This window comes from Sus scrofa, chromosome 6 (assembly GCF_000003025.6).
Source record: "Sus scrofa isolate TJ Tabasco breed Duroc chromosome 6, Sscrofa11.1, whole genome shotgun sequence".
Classification (NCBI taxonomy): Eukaryota; Metazoa; Chordata; class Mammalia; order Artiodactyla; family Suidae; genus Sus; species Sus scrofa.
The window spans coordinates 106,766,588-106,792,832 of record NC_010448.4 but is presented as its reverse complement, the minus strand read 5'-3'; the positions used below and the strand labels follow the sequence as shown (position 1 = coordinate 106,792,832).

The following is a 26,245-nucleotide window of genomic DNA, read 5'->3' as shown; positions in this document are numbered from 1 at the left end:
ACAATTTTGAGTGTGGCAAAAAAATTTACAAGTAGGGGCTTAGTGTAGGGTTCTGAAAAAGAACTTCACAAATTTACAGAACCATAATGTCAAATACCAAGATGCATCATTTAGGCCACAGCATTTGTTTTTAGCATGTTCACATGGCAAAAGATGAACCGATAACAGCTCCCCCAACCCACCCACTTCCTCAGGAGCTCTCAGGAATGGAGGCCTCTCTTTTTACTAAGATAATTTCCCTGCATGCTTATATGATCTTTGAAAGCTCAGTCAAGCAAGATAATTTATTTAGTGGATCATGATTATTTTTTAATAGATAACAAAAATCAAATGAACCAACTTTGAAGTTTATAACACAGTACTGTGAAAGCAAGCTATTTTCATAGCATGCTTAAATAGCTGAGTATATTTAGTTTTAGAAAAGCAAATCTAGAATAAATTGCAGACATGAATTATAAATCAAATTTGAATTACTGGAGTTCCTGTTGTGGCTCAGCAGGTTGCAAATCTGCCTAGTACCCATGATGACACAGGTTCAATCCCTGGCCTTGCTTAGTGGGTTAAGGATCTGGCATTGCTGTGAGCTGTGGCATAGGTAGCAAATGTAGTTCAGATCCTGAATTGTTGTGGCTGTGGTGTAGACTGGCAGCTGCAGCTCTGGTTGGACCCCTAGCCTTGGAAACTCCATAGGCTGTAGGTGTGGCCCTAAAAGGAAAAAAAGCAGAAAAAAAAAAGGTGAAGGCAAATATAGGCCAGATATTCTAGTAGATAACCAGCTTTAACCAGGTTTGAAGTCTACTCCTGAGTTTTTCCCCAACTTAAGCCTTTTGGCACATGCCATTAAAGTATGCTGCTGACCCTGTAAAAACTCTGGCATTACAGGCACAGACCCTCTACTTGGTGGAAAATTCATGCACAACTTACTGTGGCCCCTCCATGTCCCCAGTCCCACTTCCTCCAATTCAACCAACCAATTGATGATGATTGTTTACTATTGCAGTATTTACTATGGTTTTGTTTTTTTGTTTTTGTTTTTGTTTTTGGTCTTTTTAGGGCCACACCGTGGCATATGGAAGTTCCCAGGCTAGGCGTCGAATTGGAGCTGCAGCTGCCGGCCACAGCCACAGCCACAGCAGCACCAGATCCAAGTTGCGACTGCAGTTTGGGTGGACTTGGCTCCAAAAAAAGAAGGGCAGGAACTGAGAACCCACCTATGATCACCACTCTCCAGATTCTCAAAGGCAAGAGTACCATTTTACCCATCCCCACAGTTGTGCAACGCAAAGAGTAGCACAGAATTTGTGTTCAAAAGCCAAGGATCATAGTGCAAGAGCCCTGGATTCTATATCTAGAGTCTTCTAAGAGGCTTTCTCTGAACACTCACCATGGTTAAATCTGGTGGAAATTTCCACAATTTCTTGTTGACACCACACTGCTGCCCAAGGAAGAGGGTATGTAAGGAGAAGCTGAGGTCCCGAGTTTAGACAGGCTCTGGGGAAGGAGAGAAGGGTGGATCACCTCCCCTTTACTTTGCACTGGCCCAGGTCCAAGATTAAAGGTATGTTTCTTTTTCTCTTTTCTTTCTTTGTCGTTTTAGGGCTAAACCCTGGGCATATGGAGGTTCCCAGGTAGGGGTCCAATCAGAGCTATAGTCAATGGCCTACCGCAGAGCCACAGCAACAGCTGTGTCTGCGACCTACACCACAACTCATGGCAACACTGGCTCCTTAACCCACTAAGAGCACTGAACCTGAGTCCTCATGGATGCTAGTCAAGTTCATTAACTGCTGATCCATATGGGAACTCCGTATTTTTCTTTTTCTTTCTTTTTTTTTTTTCTTTTGTCTTTTTGACTTTTCTAGGGCCGCTCCCACGGCATATGGAGGTTCCCAGGCTAGGGGGTCTAATCGCAGCTGTAGCCACCGGCCTACGCCACAGCCACGCTGGATCCGAGCCTTGTCTACAACCTACATCACAGCTCATGGCAACACCGGATCCTTAACCCACTGAGCAAGGCCAGGGATTGAATCTGCAACCTCATGGTTCCTAGGTGGATTCGTTAACCACTGAGCCACGACAGGAACTCCTCTTCTTTTGGTCATTTTAGGGCCGCACCATGGCATATGGAGGTTCCCAGGCTAGGGGTCCAATTGGAGCTGTAGCTGCCGGCCTACATCACAGCTCACGGCAATGCTGGATCCTTAACCCACTGATTGAGGCCAAGGAAGAAACCCGCAACCTCATGGTTCCTAGTCGGATTCGTTTCCACTTCACCACAATGGGAACTCCCATATTTTTCTTTTTCAATGAAAAGTTTTGTCTGGATATATGCCCAGGCGTGGGATTCCTGGATCATATGTAGTTCTACAGTTTTCTGAGGAATCGCCCCGCTGTTTTCCATGATGGTCGTACCAATTTACATTCACACTAACAGTGCAGGAGGGTTTCCTTTTATCACATACTCTCCAAAATTTGTTACTTGTAGTCTTATTAATGATAGCCATTCTGACTAGGGTGAGGTGGTACCTCATTGCAGTCTTGATTTGCATTTCTCTATTAGTGATGTTGAACATTGTTTCATGTGCCTGTTGGCCATCCAAATGTCTTCTTTGGAGAAATGTCTATTCAGGTCTTCTGCCTATTTTTCAACAGGGTTGTGTTGAGTTGTAAGAGTTGGTGTTTGTGTATTTTGGAGATTAAGTCCTTTTCTGTTGCATTCTTTGCAACTATTTTCTCCATTCCATAGGGTTTTTTTTTTGTTTGTTTTGTTTTGTTTTTTAATGGTATCTAGTCACTTGTTATGGAACATTATAGAGGAAAATGTGAGAAAAACAATACAGGTACATGTGTAACTGAGTCACTTTGGTCTACAGCAGAAATTGATGAAACACTGTAAATCAAGTATAATAAATTAAAAAAAGAGGAGTTCCCGTCGTGGCGCAGTGGTTAACGAATCCGACTAGGAACCATGAGGTTGCGGGTTCGATTCCTGCCCTTGCTCAGTGGGTTAACGATCCGGCGTTGCCATGAGCTGTGGTGTAGGTTGCAGACGCGGCTCGGATCCCGCGTTGCTGTGGCTATGGTGTAGGCCGGTGGCTACAGCTCCAATTCGACCCCTAGCCTGGGAACCTCCATATGCCGAGGGAGCAGCCCAAGAAATGGCAAGAAGACAAAAAAAAAAAAAAAAAAAAGTAAATAAATAAATTAATTAATTAAAAAAAGAAAAGGCACTTGGAACTATACCTAGTTACTTATGATGGAGCATAATGTGAGAAAAAAGAATGTATACATGTATGTGTGACTGGGTCACCTTGCTGTACAGTAGAAAATTGACAGAACACTGTAAACCAACTATAATGGAAAAAATAAAAATCACTATAAAATAGAAAAAAATTTAAAAAGAACAGAAAAAAAGGAAAACAATGAGATACAGAGTCAAGTCAGAATAAGTCATTTAAATAAATAATAATGCTACAAATCAGAAAAAAATTAAAGGTATGTTAATTATTAGTCTCAGAGAGCAGTACCTACAACCTAAAGAATCAATACTGAGGGATTTTTCAAGAGAAACCACCACCGCTACGGGGGCGGGGGAGGGGGCGTGGAGGTGGTTTATACCAACAGACAATCCGGGGAAAGGCCAGTGGCCGCCGCTTCCCAGTTGAGGCACCCGCCCGCCCGCGGGGTGCGCGCAAAGCCTCCCATCACGCCTGCGCTGGGCTCGGACGCGGGCTCGCCTTTCCCCGACGCCCGGCCGTCCAGGACGGGGTGAAAAACTGCGTGACACGCAACGAGCGTGGCGGCCATCTTCGTCTTCTGGGCATGTCAGCTGAGCCGGTTTGAGCAGAAGAGGAGCGTTGCGCAAGCGCGCCCAAGACGGTCCCAGGTAACTCCCATCTGACGGGCGAGGCGTCGCCGTCGTCGCCGGAAGTTTGCCGTTTCTGCGCCGCGGGAGAGGCGGCGGTGGCGGCAGAAGCAGCTGAGCGTCCCTGGGTACCCGGATGTGAGGCGGTCTACGGGCTCGCGTCGGACTCTCTGCCAGGAGTGAGGAAGGTACGCGAGCTTCCCCACCGGCTCCGCCGCCCGCTGTCGCGCCCCCGGCGTCCTCGCAGCGCTGCTGCCAGCCCCTCCGGCGAGCCGGACGCTTCTCCCCCTTCCTGTCCCACCCTCTGGGTCGTTGCCTCGCACGCCTCTTCCTACTCCTCGGGTCTCAGTTCTCGGCGCCCCTGGTAGAGAGTGGGCGGCTCGGAGAACGCGGTCGCCCGAGGCAGGCAGGCAGCCTGCCCGTGTCGGTTGCCTAGTCGCCGCATCACCTGCCACATCCCGCTAGGCGGTCACAGGTAATGAGGGGCCGTGGCTGAGAATCGGGTCGGGCCGGTGCTCTCGGCGGCCGCGCGGGCTTCCGGAGCCCCGAGGTGGCGTGCATCCATTACGACGGCCGGGGCGGTGTTGGCGCCCGCCCGTCCGCAGGTAGCCCGGGCCTGGCCCTCGCCCCCGGCGTCTCTCCTGCCCGGTGTCTCCCAGGTCCAGCCGCACCAGCCCCGGCGGAGCTGCGGTGCTACGGTTCTGTCCCCCTGCCCCCGCCGCCACCCACTGACCCCGCGTGAACCCCGCGGCCTCTGCAGTCTGCGCGGCGGGATGTGGGGCTCCTGGTTTCCCAGCCCTTAACCCGGGAGGGGAGCGGTGGCCCGGGTCCAAGGTCATAGAGTGTTTCTGGTTGGACTTGAAGGTCTGGGCGCAGGGTAGGGCTGCCCCGGAGTAGAAATTGGATACGTTGAGGGCTCGAGAGAAGTTTGTAGAGCTCGATGCGAGCAGAAGGGAATTGGATCTTCGATTTTGATCACTATTCGTAAGATTATTTTGCAGCGGGGGTTTGTTTTACTCAGGCAGAATGAGATAGATAGTAAGTCCAAAAATTGGACAGCACTCTCACACTCTCAACCTCCCCCCCGCCCCCATCCTCCTGGGGTTGAGTTCTGAAAACCCAAAAGGTACTGTATTTTCCAGGAGAGGGGGCGGGGAAGGGAGAAGGCATTAAGTCGTTGAGGTTTGAGAAGTTCTGTAAACCTTGTTTCCTGTAAAGCTTTTGGAGAGCTGAAAAGGGATTCTTGAAGCAGGAAGTAATTGCAACACACCGTATTTAAATAGTATTATCAAGTGGTATTTCAATAAATAGCCTTTCCAGAAACTAATAAAAGAATGTTGCTTAGTGGAAGAGTAGGATGTGGGTGTGCTTTGCTTTTTCCCCTACCGAAACATTATTTTTAAAAAACTGGGTAAAACAGGATTTCAGTTTAAAACATTTTGAATGTCGTGAACCATGCTGTATTGACTCAGCTTCTTCTGATTAGCTCTTTAGTTTCTGCTTTACACGGGGCACCAACTGCGAAGTTTTTTTAATTTGGAAAAAAAAATCTCACGATGGAATTAGATGTGAGAGTGCATGAAAGGTGCTTTAAAAGTGCTTAATTTGGAAGCTGCAAATTCAGGCCCAGGGCATGTGAGGAAATGAGAAAACTAACGGAGACAATTGCCACTTTTAGGCTGAATGCAGTATATGCCCCTTAGGTCAGATATGTGACTTTGAAAGTATCTTTCTTAGAATAAAGCTTGCCCTGCTTTATGAGCTTCTGCCTATTTTAGTACTTCCTGGGGAGGGAAAATACGCTGTCATTTCTCATTGATTAGTATTATAATTCTGCAGTGAAAAATAATTTTTTAAAAAATATCAGCCTCAAGATTTTATACCAGGCATTTAAATTGATAAATTATGCCTACAGAATAACTGAAAAAGGACCTTAATTTATTGAATGCCGTTAACCCCTTTTGCTAGATGGCCCTTTTTATAGCTTGGTAATTCATTATAGCACAAAGGTGACTTTAATTTTTCTAATAATGAAGGAGATTAGCAATATACAATGGATTGTTTTTACAGTGGAGTTAAGTGTTTTTCATAAGTTTTGCTAGCAGATTTATGTACACACAGTTATTTGAATAATCTCAACTGCAAGTGATAAGAATTTTAGTGGTAGTGAGAAACAAACGCTAGTAAAATTGTTACCACACGTAATGCTCTTAAGGACTGTTAATTTTGTGAAGCCCAGACCTTAATGTTTTTCTGTGCATCCTTTTTTCTTGACACCGTGAAAGTTCTTTGACTCTATTTCTGCATAAGTTCTATATTCAGCTGCTGTGGCTACTTTTGACAAATACATCATTCTGTTTGCCTGACTATCCTTTTTTGTGGGAGCTACATCTTGTGCTTGATTGCGTTATATTACACCTGAAGAAGGCAAGATTTATACCATATCTCTTCAGCTTTATGAAGTTGCATGTGTGAGATTCACAGAGATAAAAACTCAGAATATAAATAAAAATAGGGTATTAAATATTACTTTAATATAGTGGTCTCAAACTTTTTGGTCAAAATCCCTTTGCATTCTTGAAATTATATAGGATTCTAAATGACTTTGTTTATATGGGTTATACCTATTGATAATCAGTATTTGAAATTAAATATATTAGTTTTTTGAAAAATAACTAATAAATTAATAACAGGTTAATATAAATAATATTTTTTGATGGAAAACAACTATTTTCCAAAACAGAAAAAGTGAAAGAATGGCAACTATTTTACATTTTTGTAAATCTTTTTATAGTGTTTTTTGCCTAATAGAAGACAGCTGAATTCTATCAGTGTCTGCATTTAATCTTTATATGTTGTTCTGGTTGAAGCATGTGAAGAAAGTCCAGCTTCACACCAATGTATTGGAAAGAGTACTTTTCAGATAATTTGATATAACATTTCATTAAAAATGTGTAGGGGTTGGGGTGAGGATCATTGCGTTATATTCAGAAAAACAACATTTTTGGATAATTGTGATATTTTTCTCTGACTCTATGGCAAAACTCAACAAGTGGCAATTTCTTAAATATTGGTTGCAATGTAGAACCTGAAACCACATCTATATACTTGTCAGACAGTGTTGCACTAAAATGCTTTGTTCTCTTTGCACTTTGAATGGATTTTTGATCCATGTATGATTTTGAACTCATGAAAATGTCTCTGAAATCTCCACCATCCTGGTACCATACTTTGAGAACTACTGCCTAAATGTAAATACTTAAATAGTTTAGAATTAATGTAATTATTAGCTGAAGGGATAAAGGTAATATGGAGTTACAGCTGCTAAGTAGTTAAGTGAAACCAGGAGTAACTAAGGTAAAATTTTTCTTTTTTATGCTTTTTTTTATCAAAAAATTATTATATAAATAATATTAATTATTATAGCTTATTATTATTTTGGTCTTTTTGGGGCCGCACCTGCGGCATATGCAAATTCCCCAGGCTAGGGTCCCAGTCGGAGCTACAGCTGCCAGCCTCTGCCACAGCCACAACAACTTGGGATCCGCCATCTATACCACAGCTCACGGCAACGCTGGATCCTTAACTCATTGAGCAAGGCCAGGGATCAAAACCGCAACCTCATGGTTCCTAGTTGGATTTGTTTCTGCTGTGCCACTATGGGAACTCCAGGAACTGTTTTAAGGACTTTATATTAGGAAATGTTTCCATTGTATCATACCCCCCCCCCCCCCCCCCCCCCCCGTTTTGGCTGGGCCCAGGGCGTGCGGAAATTCCCTGGGCCAGGGGTCAAATCCAAGCCACAGCAGTGACAGTGCCAGATCCTTAACCCACTGTGCGACCAGGGGAACTCCTGTTGTATCATCCTTACTGATGGTTAAGAGAAGAGCAAATATAATTCAACTTTTTTTCCCCCTGCAGATAGTACATTCTTTTTTTTATACTGTTTTCTCTTATAATGCAGATACAGTTCCATTTTAGAAGAAACGTAGTACTTAGATAATTTCTCTGTAAGGAATTTAAGATCTATCATTGGTGTATTTAAAATACATTGTTTTATTTTTTATTTATTTTTTGTCTTTTTTTGGTCTTTTTAAGGCTGCACCATGGCATATGGAGGTTCCCAGGCTAGGGGCCCACTTGCAGCTGTAGCTGCCAGCCTACGCCATAACCACAGCAAAACCAGATCCAAGCTGTGTCTGCTTACTGCAATGCCAGATCCTTAACTCACTGAGCGAGGCCAAGGATCGAACCCAATACCTCGTGTTTCCTAGTCGGATATGTTTCCACTGTGCCATGATGGGAACTCCTAAGATACATAGTTTTATTTTTTTCCTTTTTTATTTTTTTGTCTTTTTGCCATTTCTTGGGCCGCTCCCGCGGCATATGGATCTTCCCAGGCTAGGGGTCTAATCAGAGCTGTAGCTGCCAGCCTACGCCAGGGGCACAGCAATGCAGGATCCGAGCCATGTCTGCAACCTACAGCACAGCTCACGGCAATGCCAGATCATCAACCCACTGAGCAAGGGCAGGAATCGAACCCGCAACCTCATGGTTCCTAGTCGGACTCGTTAACCACTGGGCCATGACGGGAACTCCATAAAATACATAGTTTTAGATTGGAGTTCTCTTCTGGTGCAGTGGGTTGGGAATCCTGTGTTGTCACTGCTCGTCACTGCTGTGATGCAGGTTAGATTCCTGGTCTGGGAACTTTTGCATGCTGTGGACACCGCCAAAAAAATGCACACACACGCATGTATTCATATACATACAGATTATATATGTGTAGTTTTAGACTCATCAGAAAATTGAGTTATTAAATAAAACATGTATCAGTTTTAGGAGTTCCTATTGTGGCTCAGCGGTCGCAAACCCAACTAGTACCCATGAGGACACGGGGCCATTTGGCATTGTCTGAAGATAAATTTTTTTTTTTTTTTTTTTTTTTTTGTCTTTTTTTGTCATTGTTGTTGTTGCTATTTCTTGGGCCGCTCCCGCGGCATATGGAAGTTCCCAGGCTAGGGGTTGAATCGGAGCTGTAGCCACCGGCCTACGACAGAGCCACAGCAACGCGGGATCCGAGCCGCGTCTGCAACCTACATCACAGCTCACGGCAACGCCGGATCGTTAACCCACTGAGCAAGGGCAGGGGCCGAACCCGCAACCTCATGGTTCCTAGTCGGATTCGTTAACCACTGCGCCACGACGGGAACTCCTGAAGATAAATTTGATTGTTAGACTGAGGGCACAGTGCTACTGGCATCTAATAGATAGGCCTCAGCTGCAGCTCCAGTGAAACACCCTAGGCCGAGAACTTCCATATGACGCAGGTGTGGGCATAGGAAAAAAAAAAAAAACAAAAAAAAACAAACAGGAGTTCCCGTCGTGGCGCAGTGGTTAACGAATCCGACTAGGAACCATGAGGTTGCGGGTTCGGTCCCTGCCCTTGCTCAGTGGGTTAACGATCCGGCATTGCCGTGAGCTGTGGTGTAGGTTGCAGACGCGGCTCGGATCCCGAGTTGCTGTGGCTCTGGCGTAGGCTGGTGGCTACAGCTCCGATTCAGCCCCTAGCCTGGGAATCTCCATATGCCGCGGGAGCGGCCCAAGAAATAGCAACAACAACAAAAGACAAAAAGACCAAAACAAAAAAAAAAAACAAAAAAAAAAAAAAAAGAAAAAAGAAAAAAAAAAAACAGTGGAAGGAGAGTCAGAAGAAAGATAAAGGAAGAGATAACCAATAGGAGGAGCTTGCATTTGGTTGGTGGATGTGCATAATTTGTAGGGACCTTTTAAGACTGTATATGTGCCAATTGAAGGTCTTCAGTGTGAAAAGTCTGATGGTATTGGTAGACTTATAGTCTTTGCTTTGTGCTAAGTTCAGACTCAGTATTGCTGAAAAGTTATCCTGTGATCTCAGAAGCAGAATCTTTCCCTGGCTGGTTAGACAGCTTTCTGAATTTTCACAAGTGTTTTATGGAACTGAGGAGTGTTTTGTATTATTTTGGGGAATATTCCTTCAGTAAATTATTTTGGAATTGAGAGGTGTACGGAGCTGGATTCTGCAGTAAATCTGACAGAATTACTTTACCTTAAGATGGCCAGAAGTTTTCAATGATGTTTGAAATACCAAGAACAGGGAGTTCCTATTGTGGTGCAGCGGAAACGAATCCGACTAGGAAGGAACCATGAGGTTACAGCTGCTGACCTATGCCAGAGCCACAGCAACGCCAGATCCAAGCCACGTCTGTGACCTACACCACAGCTCATAGCAACGCCAGATCTTTAATCCGCTGATCGAGGCCAGGGTTTGATCCCTGGCTGTGGCTCTGGCATAGGCCAGCAGCTATAGCTCCAATTAGACCCTAGCCTGGGAACCTCCGTATGCCACAGGTGTGGCCATAAAAAGCAAAAAGAAAAAGAATTTGGTGTTGCCGCAGCTACCACTTGGATTCAATCCCTGGCTTGAGAACTTCCATATGCTATGGATGTAGCCATAAAAAAAAAAAAAAATCCAGCTGAGGGACAGTGGCTTGGAGCAGAGTAGTAGTAATGTTAGGAGGTCAGATTTTGGATGCATTTGGAAGGTATATGGGTTAATAATGGATTGAGTCGATATGAAGCTTAAGAGAAAAGTTGGGGATGGCTTCAAGGTTTTGTTCTAAACAATTAAAGAGGAACGTGTCATTTACTGAGATGGGGGGTAAATCCTTTGGAAGTTTTAGGTTTAGGAGGCAAGATTAGGGGTTCACTTGTTAATATGTTAAAGTTTCAGATATTTAATGATCCAGTAAAAATCTCTCCATGAATAGTATTCTGTGGGTTTACATTTTTTTGTATTTCAAATTATATTCTCTCTCTCTCTTTTTTTTTTTTTTTTGTCTTTTTGCCATTTCTAGGGCCGCTCCCACGGCATATGGAGGTTCCCAGGCTAGGGGTCGAATTGGATCTGTAGCCTCTGGCCTACGCCAGAGCCACAGCAACTCGGGATCCGAGCCGCGTCTGCAACCTACACCACAGCTCACGGCAACGCCGGATCGTTAACCCACTGAGCAAGGCCAGAGACCGAACCCACAACCTCATGGTTCCTAGTCGGATTCGTTAACCACTGCGCCACCACAGGAACTCCATCAAATTATATTCTCTTCTATTTCTATCTCTTCTCTTTTTCTTTGATGTATGTGTTGAGTGAATTATGGTAAATAATTTTCAGAACTTCAGTTCTGGTGAAATTTTAAAATACACTGTGCATTCTAAGTTTAAAATATGGCTGAGGAGTTCCTGTTGTGGCTCAGCGGAAACGAATCTGATTAGTATCCATGAGGATGCAGGTTCAGTCCCTGGCCTTATTCAGTGGGTTAAGGATCCGGCGTTGCCATGAGCTGTGGTGTAGGTCGCAGACGTGGCTCAGATCCTGCTTTGCTGTGGCTGTGGTATAGGCCAATGGCTACAGCTCCAATTTGACCCCTAGCCTGGGAACCTCCATATGCCTCGGGTGCGGCCACAAAAAAAAAAAGAAAAAAAAAAAAAAAAAAAAGACTGAAACCCTTATATGCCAATAAAGTAGACCTGTTGAATGCCAGGATAAGTGGACAGAAATGCACTAAAACTGGAGAACTTTCTCAGAATTTTCAAAGTAACACTAAAAGCCTTAAAATGGTATTGTCCCTTTCCCCCACCTCCCAGTACCTTTCTCTACAAGCTACCACTTTCACTCTCCTAGCTGTTTTCTTTAGTATCTAGCTCATTAGTTTTGGGGTGTGCAATAACTGTCATATTTTGATTGATCAGTTTCAGATGTTACTGACTTTCTGCCTCCCTAATTGAGAATTTGTCTTCTGCTTTCCTCCCCATATACCTAAAGTTACATTTCAGTTACTGGGTAAGGCAATAGTGAGTGGTGTTGTAATGTAAATATTGTTTACTGCTAAGCTTAGTATTCTTCTGGAACTGTATCCCCCTTTTCTTTTTTCTGTGGAGTTAGTAATAGCCTCATTTTCTTTTGCCTAATTTTCTAAGATACTAGGGCAGTTTTTCTCCAAAAATCATGTGCCTGGCAGTAATATTTTTCATACTTAAACATCAGGTCTAATCCCTTCCCTAACCTACCCACACAAGCCTAAAGGTTCCTTTTGGGATCCTTCATTCTGTCTATTTCATTGTGGGTTGGTTACTCTCGTGGTCTGTTCTCCAAAGTATTTGTGCGAATAATACTGCTGCTGGCAGCAAATACATTCTTTGTGTTCTCAGACTTAATTTTAGACCATTGTGGTATTTTTCTATTGCCCTTTTGGATTTCTTTTTCCTCTCCTCTTCTTTTTTTTTTTTTTTTTTGTCTTTTTTGCCATTTCTTGGGCTGCTCTTGTGGCATATGGAGGTTCCTAGGCTAGGGGGTCGAATCGGAGCTGTAGCTGCCAGCCTACGCCAGAGCCACAGCAACGTAGGATCTGAGCCACGTCTGCGACCTACACCACAGCTCACTGCAACGCCGATCGTTAACCCACTGAGCAAGGGCAGGGATCAAACCCGCTTCATGGTTCCTAGTCGGATTCGTTAACCACTGTGCCATGAAAGGAACTCCTTTTTTTTTTTTTTTTTTTTTTTTTGTGATGAGCTTGTTCAGATTTCTTGTCCATTTTTTCCTTTGATTAACTATTTTATTAATTTTTAGGATTTAAAAAATGTAATATGTACATATTAATCCTCTGTAGTTTTGTTTTGTCTTTAAAATTTTATATCTATAATCAGTCCATTTGGCATTGACTTTAATATGTGGTATGAGGTAGGGATCCAGTTTCACTTATTTACCCATATGATATCCAGTTGTCCCAGCACTATTTCTTTAATAAAAATCTATTTTCCCAGCTGTGGCATTATATATCATAAACCAGTTGACCATATAGATGAGCTTGATTCTGGGTACTCTATGTGTCATTGTTCTGTTCCATTGGTTTATTTAATCTATCCAGTATCACACATTACTTATTACTCTGCTTTTATAGTAAATGCTGATATCCGGTAGGACAAGTTCACCACTTTGTGGTTTCCTTTTTTTGGGGGGTGGGGTGGGAGACTGCACTCATGGCATGTGGAAGTTCCTGGGCCAGGGATTGAACCCGTGCCACAGATGCAACCCAAGCCACTGTGATGAAAACATTGGATGCTTAACCTGCTGTGCCACAAGGGAATTCTAAATTTGTAATTTTCTTCAGTGTCATTTCTTATGGTATATGTAGAATAGATTTTAAAATTTTCAGACATCTGGGCATTTTCTACTTAGAATTTTATGGGTTATACATTCCTAGTATCATTGCATCATGATCAGTGAACATACTCTGGTATCATTTCTTAGATGTTTGTGGAGACCTGATTTAGGTCTTGTATTTTTTTCTTTCTTTCTTTTTTTTGGTCTTTTTAGGGACGCATCTGAGGCTTTGGGAAGTTCTTAGACTAGGGACTGAATTAGAGCTATAGATCTAGTGTTGCCTACTCCACAACCACAGCAACATCAGATCCGAGCCTCATTCTGAGACCTCCACCACAGCTTATGGCAACACCAGATCCTTAACCCACCCAGTGAGGCCAGGGATCAAACCTGTGTCCTCATGGATACTAGTCAGTTTTGTTATTGCTGAGCCACAACAGAACTCCTAGGTCTTGTATTTAGGAATACTTGAAATGTTCTATGTGTGACTTGAAAATAATATATTTGGCAGTTGTTAGGATAATATTTTGTATATATTTGCTAAGTCAAATTTAAAATTACTTGTGTTCATTGATTTTGTATAATTAGTGGGGTGTTTTGTTCATTTGTGTTTTTGTCTCCCTTTTCTGTCATTTGCAAAGAGGGATGTTTTCTAAATCTCTGAGTTACAATTTTGGACTTAAATATTTTTCTTTGTGGTTCTTTCAGTTAGGGGGCTATATATGTCAGTTTGGGAATTTCAGATCACGTTTTTAGGTGCATGGAGTTTGAAATTGTTTTATATTCTTGTCACAATTGATGCTTTTATCATTAGAATATGACCCTTTAATATTGCTTTTTTGTCTTGAGGTTCTTATTTTGATGTTAATGTAGATATACCAGCTTTCTTTTGGTTAGTATTTACACGGTTTATGGATTTATTTATTTATTTATTTATTCGTCTTTCTAGGGCTGCACCCAAGACATATGAAGGTTCCCAGGCTAGGGGTCAAATTGGAGCTGTAGCCGTCAGCCTGCACCAGAACCACAGCCATGCAGGATCAGAGCTGCGTCTGCAACCTACACCACAGCTCATGGCGACGCTGGATCCTTAACCCACTGAGCACAGCCAGGGGTTGAACCTGCGTCTTCATAGATGCTAGTTGGGTTCATTAACTGCTGAGCCATGATGGGAACTCCTGGTTTATTTCTTTTTCTTGTCCTTAAACTTTTCTGTATCCTTATGCTCTAAGTAAGTCTCATAATCAGTTTATCTAGAGGATTTGGTCCAAAGATTTATTATGTAATTTCTGATATATTCAGGGTTAAATCTGTTAATTTGTGTTATTTGTACTGTCTGCTCTACATTTTTCTCTCTTTTTAAATTTGTTGGAATATAGTTGACTTACACAGTTGTGGTGCAAATGGTATTACTTCATTCTTTTTTTATGGCTGAGTAATTTTCCATTGTATGTATATGTATACACCACTTCTTTATCCAGTCTTCGGTTGATGAATATTTAGGTTGCTTCTATGTCTTGCAGCAACAATGAACATTGTTGTTAATAGTGCCGCGATGAACATTAGGATGCATTTTTCTCTTTTTATTGTTAAGATCATATTGTTGTATCATGTGGAGGGTGTGTGTGATGTGAATTCAGTGATTTTTTTTTTTTTTTTTCACCTGCAACTTAAAACATTCCCACCACCTTTAGCCCTTCATACAAGTTGGAGCAGAAGGTAAGAAAAGAAACAGCATAAAGCTGCTGCTAGCTGTGGGCCTCCCTTCTGCAAGTGGTCATGAAAATTAAATAATAGTGGTTAGGTTATCTTCTTCATCTACCTATTTCATGTTGGTTTATGCCAACATTGGACTGGATGAGTTTAATTTGGTGAGGATTTTCATTCTGTGGAAACTGAGTACTTGGTGGTCCCTTCTTTGTTGTCCACTGACCAAGGTACTGAATAAAGAAGCTCCAGGAGATGCCCTAGTGAATCCCGTGGGTTCTAGAAATAGTCCTCCTTGCTCTCATTGTGTTGCAGCAGCTTAGGTGTCAGTCATGTACAGCTGCCTTCTTTACCCTGTGGTATAGTGGCATGAGGAGCCCCAAGTGACCAGGACTCAGATCCAGTTATAAGAACCGTGATAGTGTTTGCAGACCTGCTTATTGTTGAGTTGTTGTATGGCTGAGGGAGTGACTATAGTAAATTCAATCTAGCAATCCCATCTTCCTAAGTTTTTGGACTCCTTAGGTATATCTGGGAAATGTGGACATTTCAGCCTCATTGACTAATCCAGTCTTTTTTTTTTTTTTTGGTCTTTTTTGCCATTTCTTGGGCCACTCCCACAGCATATGGAGGTTCCCAGGCTAGGGGTTGAATGAGAGCTGTAGCCGCTGGCCTATACTAGAGCCACAGCAACCTGGGATCCAGGCAACGTCTGTGACCTACACCACAGCTCCTGGCAACACCGGATCCTGAACCCACTGAGCAAGGCCAGGGATCAAACCTGAAACCTCATGGTTCCTAGTCGGATTCATTAACCACTGAGCCACGACGGGAACTCCAATCCACTCTTGAGTCTAGGCTTCAGTTAATCAATTTAACAGGCTGTTTAATGTAGCTCCAGTGTGCTCTAGAGCAGGCATTGATAAATTATCAAATGTTGATAAACTACTTGGGCCAAATTTCGCCACTTCTTCTCCCCTCCTTCATTCCCCCAAATGTTTTTTTTTTTTCTTTTTAGGGCCACACCTGTGGCCTATGAAAGTTCCCAGACTAGGGGTCAAATTGGAGCTGCAGCTGTCGGCCTGCTCCACAGCCACAGTAAAGCAGGATCTGAACTGCATCTGCAACCCTCACCACAGCTCACGGCAACACCGGATCCTTAACCCACTGAGCGAGGCCAGGAATTGAACCCGCAACGTCTTGGTTTCTAGTTGGATTTGTTTCCGCTGCTCCATGACGGGAACTCATAGTATTTCTTTTTTTTTTTTTTTTTTTTTTGGTGGTGTTGTTGCTATGTCTTGGGCCGCTCCCGCGGCATATGGAGGTTCCCAGGCTAGGGGTCGAATCGGAGCTGCAGCCCCCGGCCTACGCCAGAGCCACAGCAACTCGGGATCCGAGCCGCGTCTGCAACCTACACCACAGCTCACGGCAACGCCGGATCGTTAACCCACTGAGCAAGGGCAGGGACCGAACCCGCAACCTCATGGTTCCTAGTTGGATTCGTTAACCACTGCGCCACGACGGGAACTCCAGTATTTCTTTTTGAGGCACCTGCTTCAGGTGCAGTTACTGAAAGGTTTTTACACAGAAAGCTCATTAGAGGTGGTATACCTTTGCAGGCATGGGACATTGAGGGGAATTTGGGAGTTTTCAGCCTCTTCTGGGTCTGCCTAAATATCCCTGCATCTTTGCCTTGAGTTCCTACCTTTTCAATAAAAAAAAAAATAGGAGCCCACTGGTAGTACTCAGCATGGTGGGAACCTATATCATTTTTAGCAGGTACACACTGAAACTGATATTAATTTTCCTTTTCTGGTTTTATTTTCTAGGTCAGGATTAGCATCGTCCAATAAAAATATAGTACAAAGTCATAAATATGAGCCATACAGGTAATTTAAAATTTCCGGAGTTCCCGTTGTGGCGCAGGGGAAACGAATCCGACTAGAAACCATGAGGTTGCGGGTTCGATCCCTGCCCTTGCTCAGTGGGTTAACGATCCGGCGTTGCCGTGAGCTGTGGTGTAGGTTGCAGACGCGGCTCGGATCCCGCGTTGCTGTGGCTCTGGCGTAGGCCAGTGGCTACAGCTCCGATTCGACCCCTAGCCTGGGAACCTCCATATGCCGCGGGAGCGGCCCAAAGAATAGCAAAAAAAAAAAGACAAAAAAAAAAAAAAAAAAAAGTTTGGTTCCACTGGCTCCTAGCTCTCATCCTTAGGTGCTTTCCTAAAACTGTGTCATTAGCATAACAAAAGACCCTTTATTACTCTTAACATTTAATTCTACAAATTCCAAGGACTTTGTGAGCTATGAGCCAGGAACTATGGGCAAAGACCAAATATATATGACGTATTTGGACATCTGACCAAACATATATTCTTATAAATCACAGTGTTATACTGTGTGACCTCACTTATATAACAAAATTAAAAACAAACCCAAAAGAAGAAAAAACAAGCTCATAAACCAGAGAGCAGATTTGTGGTTGCCAGACGCATGGGTGGGTGAAATGGGTGAAGGGGAGTTAAAAAGATATAAACTTCCACCTATAAAATAAATAATTCACGGGGATGTAATGTACATCATGGTGATTTTAGTTAATAATGCTTTATTTCATATTTATAAGTTGCTGAAAGTAGATTTTAATTTTATTTTTGTGTTTTTTATGCACCCATGGCATATAGAGGTTCTCAGGCTAGGGGTCTAATTCGAGCTGCAGCCGCCGCTAGATCTGAGCCGCGTCTGTGACCTATACCACAGCTCACGGCAATGCCAGATCCTCAACCCACTGAGTGAGGCCAGGGATTGAACCTGAAACCTCATGGTTGCTAGTCGGATTCGTTTCCACTGTGACTCAGTGTGAACTCCTGAAAATAGATTTTAAAAGTTCTTTTCACAAGAAAAAAATTTTTATAACTAAGATTACAGATTTAAAAAATTTTTAAATTAATTTTTTTTAAGTTTTATTGATTTACAATGTTGTGTTAATTTCTGCTGTTAGGATCACAGATATTAACTTAGACCTAGAGTTCCCATCCTGGGTCAGTGGTAATGAAGCTGACCAATGTAAAGATGCAGGTTTGATCCCTGGCTTTGCTCAGTGGGTTGAAGATTCGACATTGCCCTGAGCTGTGGTGTAGGTCGAATACGTGGCTCAGATCCCTCATTGCTGTGGCCATGGTGTAGGCAATCAGCTACAGCTCTGATTTGACCCCTAGCCTGGGAACTTCCATATGCTGCAGGTGCTGCCCTAAAAAAAAGCAAAAAAACACAAGAACAAAAGACAAAAAAAGCAAAGTAAAACCTAAGACCTGTTGTGACAGTTTTGCAATGTAAACGCATATCAAAATAACTGTTGTATACCTAACACTAATAAAATATGTCTATTATACCTCCTGAAAAAACCCCAAACCTACTACAGTACTATCATAATCAAGACTATGGTATTGGCATAAGGTAATATGGATCAGTGGTGCAGAATTGAGAGTCCAGAAATAAACCAGTGGGCATTTGATTTTCAGCAAGAGTGACGAGGTAATTCAGTGGATAAAAAATGGTCTAACAGATGGTGCTTGTTCAATTGGACATCTACATGCAAAAGAATGAAGATTTTACCCCTACCTCACACCACATAGAAAATAAATTCGAGATGGATCAAATGCTAAATGTAAGCTAAAACCAGTAAAATTCATAGGGGTAAATTTTCACAGTCTTGGATTAGGTAATAGTTTCTTAGATATGACACCTAAATCACAAGCACCCAAAGAAAAAATAGATTAATTAGACTTCATCAAAATTAAGAACTTTTGTGCATCAAAGAGCTCTTTCAAAAACGTGAAAAGAGCGAGTTCCCTTTGTGGCTCAGTGGTTAATGAACCGGACTAGGATCCATGAGGATGTGGTTTGGTCTCTGGCCTTGCTCAGTGAGTTAAGGATTCAGTGTTGCTGTGAGCTGTGGTGTAGATTGCAGACTTGGCTTAGATCCCAAGTTGCTGTTTTTGTGGTGTAGGCCAGCAACTGTAGCTCCAGTTTGACCCCTAGTCTGGGAACTTCCATATGCCACGGGTGCGGTCCTAAAAAGCAAAAAAAAAAAAAAAAAAAAAAAAACAACCAGTAGAATTGGAGAAAATACTTGTTTTTTTTTTTTTGTCTTTTGTTGTTGTTGTTGTTGTTGTTGCTATTTCTTGGGCCGCTCCCGCGGCATATGGAGGTTCCCAGGCTAGGGGTCGAATCGGAGCTGTAGCCACCGGCCTACGCCAGAGCCACAGCAACGCAGGATCTAAGCCGCGTCTGCAACCTACACCACAGCTCACGGCAACACCGGATTGTTAACCCACTGAGCAAGGGCAGGGACCGAACCCACAACCTCATGGTTCCTAGTCGGATTCATTAACCACTGCGCCACGATGGGAACTCTGGAGAAAATATTTGTGATTCATACATCTGATGAACATCTAATATCCAGATAAAAAACTGTTTCAATAATGAAAGGAAGATAACCAAATTTTAAAAATGAGGAAAGGTTTCATATAGACATTTCTCCAAAGAAGAAATACAGATGACCAAAAAGCACATGAAAAGATGCTCAACATGGTCATTAGGAAAATACAAATTAAAACTGCAGTGAGATACCATTTTACACACACAAGGATGACTAAAATTTAAAAAGAAAAAGATAGCAAATGTTAACAGATGTGGAGATGGAATTCCCCTTATGGCGCAGCAGATCAAGAACCTGGTTAGTATCCATGAGGATGTGGGTTCTATCCCTGGCGTCACTCACTGGGTTAAAGATCCTGTGTTGCCGTGAGCTGTGGCGTAGGCCAGCAGCTGTGGCTCTGATATGACCTCTAGCCTGGGAACTTCTGTGTGCCACAGGTGCAGCCCTAAAAAGAAAAACAAAAGAAAACAAACCCAAGGATGTGGAGAAATGTGGAAATAGCTGGTTTGGAAAACAGTCCCTCAGAAGTTAAATTTAGGATTTCCATGTGGCTCAACAATTACACTCTTAGATATATACCTGGGAAACTTGAACACATGTTCACATAAAAGCTCACTCAGGATTATTCATAGCATTGTTCAGCCTAGCTAAAAGGTAGAAATATCTCATCAATCCGTCAGTGGATAAATAGGTAAACAGAATGTGGTATATTTATACAATGGAATAGTATTTAGCCATAAAGAACAAGATATTACTAATAAATGCTACAATCCTATTTGAACCTTGAAAACATTACGTTAAGTGAAATAAACCACCCATAAAAGACTGTGTATAGAGTGACTCATAATGGGTTTCTTTTTGAGATGGTGAAAATATTCTGGAATTAGTGGCAATTATTGCACAACTTTGAAAACACTAAAGATTGTTAAATTGTACACTATAACCAGGTGAATTTTATGGTTTTATCACAGATTTATCTCATTTATAAAATGGTTTTTAAAAATCACTTTAAACAGTATATTGGGTGATGTATAATCTAAATATTTTAATGATTAAAATTTGAGTATATATATCTTAAAGTACTGTTGGGAAATTTGTTAACTCTTAAATTCTCTGAACTTTTTTTTTTTTTTTTTTTTTTTTTTGTCTTTTTGCCATTTCTTGGGCTGTTCCTGCGGCATATGGAGGTTCCCAGGCTAGGGGTCTAATTGAAGCTGTAGCCCCCGGCCTACGCCAGAGCCACAGCAACGCGGGATCTGAGCCACGTCTGTGACCTACACCACAGCTCACGGCAACACGGCAACACCGGATCATTAACCCACTGAGCAAGGCCAGGGCTCAAACGCGCAACCTCGTGGTTCTTAGATTCATTAACCACTGCACCACGATGGGAACTCCCTCTGAACTTTTTAACATGTAACTTGTAAATTATCTTTCTACATAGACGTTATTGGGGGTTTTCCAAAGTGATTGGTTTACGTTAAGTTTGATTATTGTTTTTTGGTCCCAATATTGATTTCATTAGAATTCTGTTAATAAGCTAGCTGTGTTGTGGAGGAATCTTGTCAATTTCTTAACAGGTTAGAGAGTGAATGCATTTCAGCCCTTGTTACAAGGTTTTATTTAATAGAGAGGGATGTTATTAGTTGTATAATGCTAGGTTAATGATGATTTAATACATAGGGCAAACTAAAGTGAAGTGATCCTTAGCATACTTGTACAGGTGGTCATTTACTTTTTTTTTTTTTTTTTTTGTCTTTTTGCCATTTCTAGGGCCGCTCCCGCGGCATATGGAGGTTCCCTGACTAGGGGTTGAATCGGAGCTGCAGTCGCCAGCCTACGCCAGAGCCACAGCAATGCAGAATCTGAGCTGCGTCTGCAGTCTGCACCACAGCTCATGGCAACGCTGGATCCTTAACCCACTGAGCAAGGCCAGGGATCGAACCTGCAACCTAGTCGGATTCCTTAACCACTGAGCCATGACGGTACTCCTACTTCTTTTTTTGAAATAAATAACTGACTTTTTTTCTGATAGGTCCCAACTGCCAAATGTTGTTTTAGATTATTAGAATATTTAGAAATTGAGAGGAAAAGAAGTAATTGATCATTTTTTAATTTAATTTAATTTATTTTATTTTTTGTCTTTTTGCCTTTTTTTTTGAACCGCTCCTGCAGTGAATGGAGGTTCCCAGGCTAGGGGTCTAATCGAAGCTGTAGCCACCGGCCTACGCCAGAGCGACAGCAGCTCTGTCCATCATGAGGCCAAAAAAAACATATGGTTTAAGCTCAGCGTCTTGGGAGGTAAAATAAACTCCTTCCAAGGGGGTGGGAATGCGGGTAAAAGGTAGTAGTTATTTGAAGAAGAACCAAATCTGTTATATCATGTAAAAAATGAGATGGTGGCCATATTGTAGTTGTGTGATTTTTGTATGTAGAATGAAAAATTGTCACTAATCCGTTGTTTATTTAGTCTAAAAGTCTGTTGTTTTAATAGTGAATAGACAATACTGTTTTTGTACTCATGTTTTTTAATGATTGTTTTACTATAGCTATAGAATTTTTTTTTTTTTTAGAAATATTTAAGGTTAATAGCCAAATACAAAGGAAGTTAATAGGAAGCATCATTCATTAGACGCATCATCCATCAACCTGAAGAAAAAAGTTACATGTAATTTTCATTTCAGTAAGGTAAGTGGTTTATACTGTTATAATTTAATGTCTTTGAAGATAATTGGCCAGTGTGCCAAATATACTTAATATTTTCAGAGAAATATAACTTTTTTTTGAAAAGGTTGTATGTTTACGTAGTAAAATAAGAGGTATACTGAGAAGTAAGCTTTTTCACACTTCTGACACTTGGTCCCATAGTTCTCTCTCCCAGAAGAAGTCTTCACTATTACTAGTTTCTTGTGTGCTTTTCCATACACATTGTGTGCATAAATAAGCACATGTTTCCTTTCCTCCCTTTTATCTTTTTACAGAAAGGGAAGTACACCCTGTTCTTCACCTAGCTTTATTTGGTTTATTTGTCAGTTGTAGGTCCATTATCAGTTACTTACAGTTCTATTTTTTGGACAGATTTATTAAAGTATAATTTATGTATGATAAACTACACCCTTTTAAAATGTATGGTCTGATGGATTTTGACAGATTTACACATTCTTGGAACTACCACCACAATCAAGATACAGATCATTTCCGTAACATCCAAAAGTCTATCTCTCCCTCCACTCCTGACCCCAGGCAGTGACTCATCTGCTTTCTGTTACTGTAGATAAGTTTGCCTTTTTGAGAAATTAATGAAAAGTGGAATCATACATCATTTACTCCTTGTTTAGCTTTTTGCTCTCAGTATTATGATTGTGAAGTTCATTCATATGGTTCCAGTAATTCCTCCCATCCCCCCCCCCTTTTTTGTTTTTTTTAAGGCCACACCTGTGGCACATAGAAATTTCTGGGCTATGGGTCAAATTGTCCACAGCCACAGCAACTTGGGGTCCCAGCCATGTCTGTGACCTACACCACAGCTCAGGGCAAGGCCTGATCCCTAACCCACTGAGTAAGGCCAGGGATTGAACCTTTATCCTCATGGATATTAATCGGGTTCGTTACCACTGAGCCATGACAAGAACTCCAGTTTGTTCCTTTTGATTGCTAATTTTTAAAATTATCTTGATATAGCACATAATGTATCCATTCACCTGACTTTTGAATTGTTTTCAGATTTTGGTTATTGTGCACAATGCTGCTTTGAAGATATTTGGACACATATTTATGTGGAATGAATAGGAGTCCTTCCTGAAAAAAGCTTTGTATACCTCAGAGTCTCAAAGAGTTTTGCCTTTTTTCCTCTACAGATTTATTTATTTATTTAGTCTTTTGTCTTTTTAGGTTCCCAGGCTAGGGGTCTAATTGGAGCTACAGCTCTCGGCCTGTGCCAGAGCCACAGCAATGCCAGATTTGAGCCACATCTGTGACCTACACCACAGCTTACGGCAATGCCGGATCCTTAACCCACTGAGCGAGGCCAGGGATTGAACCTGCAACCTCATGGTTCCTAGTCGGATTAGTTTTCGCTGCACTCTAACAGGAACTCCTTTCTTCTACAATTTTTTATTTTTTATTTTATTTTTTGTCTTTTTGCCTTTTCTAGGGCCACATCTGCAGCGTATGGAGGTTCCCAGGCTGGGGGGGTCTAATCTGAGCTGTAGCCACCAGCCTATGCCAGAGCCACAGCAACTTGGGATCTGAGCAATGCCGGATCCTTAACCCACTGAGCGAGGCAGGGATTGAACCCACAACCTCATGGTTCCTAGTCAGATTTATTAACCACTGAGCCACAAGGTGAACGCCTCTTCTACAGGTTTATACTTTACATTTATGTCTATGATCAGTCTCAAATTATTTTTGTGTGTTGTATAAGGTAAGGGTTGATTATTTTAATTTTTAATTTTTTATTTTATAATTTTAATTTTTCCATTATAGATGGTTTACAGTGTTCTGTCAGTTTTCTACTGTATAGCAAGGTGACTCAGTTACACATGTATATATACTTTTTTCTCACATTATCATGCTCTATCACAAGTGACCAGATATAGTTCCCAGTGCTATACAGCAGGATCTCATTGTTTATCCATTCCAAAGGCAATAGTTTACATCTATTAACTCCAGATTCCCAGTCTGTCCCACTCCCTCCCCCTTGGCAACCACAAGTCTGTTCTCCATGTCCATGAGTTTCTTTTCTCTGGAAAGGTTCATTTGTACCATATCTTAGATTCCAGGTATAAATGGTATCATATGGTATTTGTCGTTCTCTTTCTGATTTACTTCACTTAGGATGAGAGTCTGTAGTTCTATCCATGTTGCTGCAAATGGCATTATTTTGTTCTTGTTTATGGGTGAGTAGTATTCCATTGTGTATATATACCACATCTTAATCCATTCATCTGTTGATGGACATTTAGGTTGTTTCCATGTCTTGGCTATTGTGAATAGTGCTGCAGTGAACATGCGGGTGCATGTGTCTTTTTCAAGGAAGGTTTTGTCCAGATATATGCCCAAGAGTGGGATTGCTGGGTCATGTGGTAGTTCTATGCATAGTTTTCTAAGGTACCTCCATAGTGTTTTCCATAGTGGTTGTACCACTTTAAATTCCCACCAGCAGTGCAGGAGGGTTCCTTTTTCTCCACACCTCCTCCAGCATTTGTTATTTGTGGACTTATTAATGATGGCCATTCTGACTGGTGTGAGTGGTATCTCATGGTCGTTTTGATGTGCATTTGTCTTAATGATCAAGTGATGTTGAGCATTTTTTCATGTGCCTGTTGGCCATCTGTACATCTTCTTTGGAGAAATGTCTATTCAGGTCTTTTGCCCATTTTTTCATTGTGTTGTTTGCTTTTTTGCTGTTGAGTTGTATAAGTTGTTTGTATATTTTAAACTCTTGTTAGTTGCATTGTTTGAAATTGTTTTCTCCCATCTGTAAGCTGTCCTTTTTTTTTTTTTTATAATGATTTTCTTTGCTGTGCGAAAGCTTGTCAGTTTGATTAAGTCCCATTGGTTTATTTTTGCTTTTATTTTGCCTTGGGAAAACATTTGTAAAGTTGATGTCAGAGAATGTTTTGCCTGTGTTCTCTTCTACCTGTTTGATGGTGTCTTGTCTTACATTTAAGTCCTTAAGCCATATTAATTTTTTTTTCCTATTTGGATATTCAGTAGTTCAACACTATTATTGCAGACTTTTCTTTTCCACGTGGACATGGCTTAGAACTTTGGCCGAAAATCAACTGACCATAAATGTATAGGTCTATATCTGAATTCTTTTCCACTGATCTGTGACCCTTTGTCTTGATTTCTGTAGTTTTATCATAAGTCTTGAAATCAGATAGCATCAGTTTTTCAAATTTATGTTGGGGAGGGCTTTGTCTGTTGTACATGGTTTTTGCTTTTCTTTTTCCTTTTTTTTTTTTTTTGGTCTTTTCTAGGGCTGCACCCATGGGATATGCAGGTTCCCAGGCTAGGGGTCTAATCCGAGCTGTAGCCCCCGGCCTATGCCAGAGCCACAGCAACTTGGGGTCTGAACCTTGACTACGACCTACACCACAGCTCACTGCAATGCTGGATCCTTAACCCACTGAGCGAGGCCAGAGGTCAGACCTGCAACCTCATGGTTCCTAGTTGGATTCATTAACCACTGAGCCATGACGGTAACTCCAGTTTTTGCTTTTCCACATAAGTTTTATTTTTTAATTTTAAAAAATTTTATGGCTGCACCTGTGGCAAATGGAGGTTCCCATTAGGGATTGAATCCAAGCTACAGCTGTGATCTACTACGCTGCAGCTGCAACACCAGATCCTTTAATCCACTGTGCCATTCCGGTATTCAGACCTGCCCCTCCACAGTGACCTGAGCCTCTCCTTTTTTTTTTTTTTTTTTTTTTTTTTTGCTTTCCAGGGCTGTGCTTGTGGCATATGGAAGTTCCCAGGGTAGGGGTTGAATTGGGGCTACAGCTGCTGGCCCATGCCACAGTAACTCCGAATCACAGCCACATCTGTGACCTACACCATAGCTCACGGCAATGACAGATCCTTAACTTAGCAAGGCCAAGGATTGAACCCTCATCGTCATGAATACTAGTAAGATTAGTTTCCTTTGTGCCACAACGGGAACTCCTCCAGTCAGATTCTTAACCCATTGAGCTATGGTGGGTCAGGCCATCAATTTCCATATAAAAAATCTGTGTGGGAGTTCCTGTCATGGTGGAGTGGTTAACGAATCCGACTAGGAACCATGAGGTTGTGGGTTCTGTCCCTGCCCTTGCTCAGTGGGTTAAAGATCTGGTGTTGCCATGAGCTGTGGTGTAGGTCGCAGACGCAGCTCGGATCCTGCGTTGCTGTGGCTCTGGCGTAGGCTGGCAGCTATAGCTCTGATTAGACCCCTAGCCTGGGAACATCCATATGCTGCTGGAGCTGCCCAAGAAATGGCAAAAGGACAAAAAATAAATAAATAAATAAAAATAAAAAATCTGTGTGAA

The 26,245-nt window shown here is 42.0% G+C and overlaps 1 protein-coding gene across 5 annotated transcripts in view; it reads left to right on the top strand.

The window, feature by feature from the left end:
- The window catches only part of ESCO1 (establishment of sister chromatid cohesion N-acetyltransferase 1), a 91,471-nt gene continuing 68,613 nt past the window's right edge, over positions 3,388-26,245 (top strand). For 2 of the 5 annotated variants that reach the window (XM_021096164.1, XM_021096165.1), the window contains exons 1-2: positions 3,392-4,053; positions 21,785-21,899. The gene's annotated coding sequence lies outside the window, so the exon portion shown is untranslated. Of the gene's footprint in view, positions 4,341-21,784; positions 21,900-26,245 lie in introns of all 5 variants that reach the window. The other 3 variants (XR_002345054.1, XR_002345055.1, XM_003127852.4) reach the window with 3 other exon arrangements.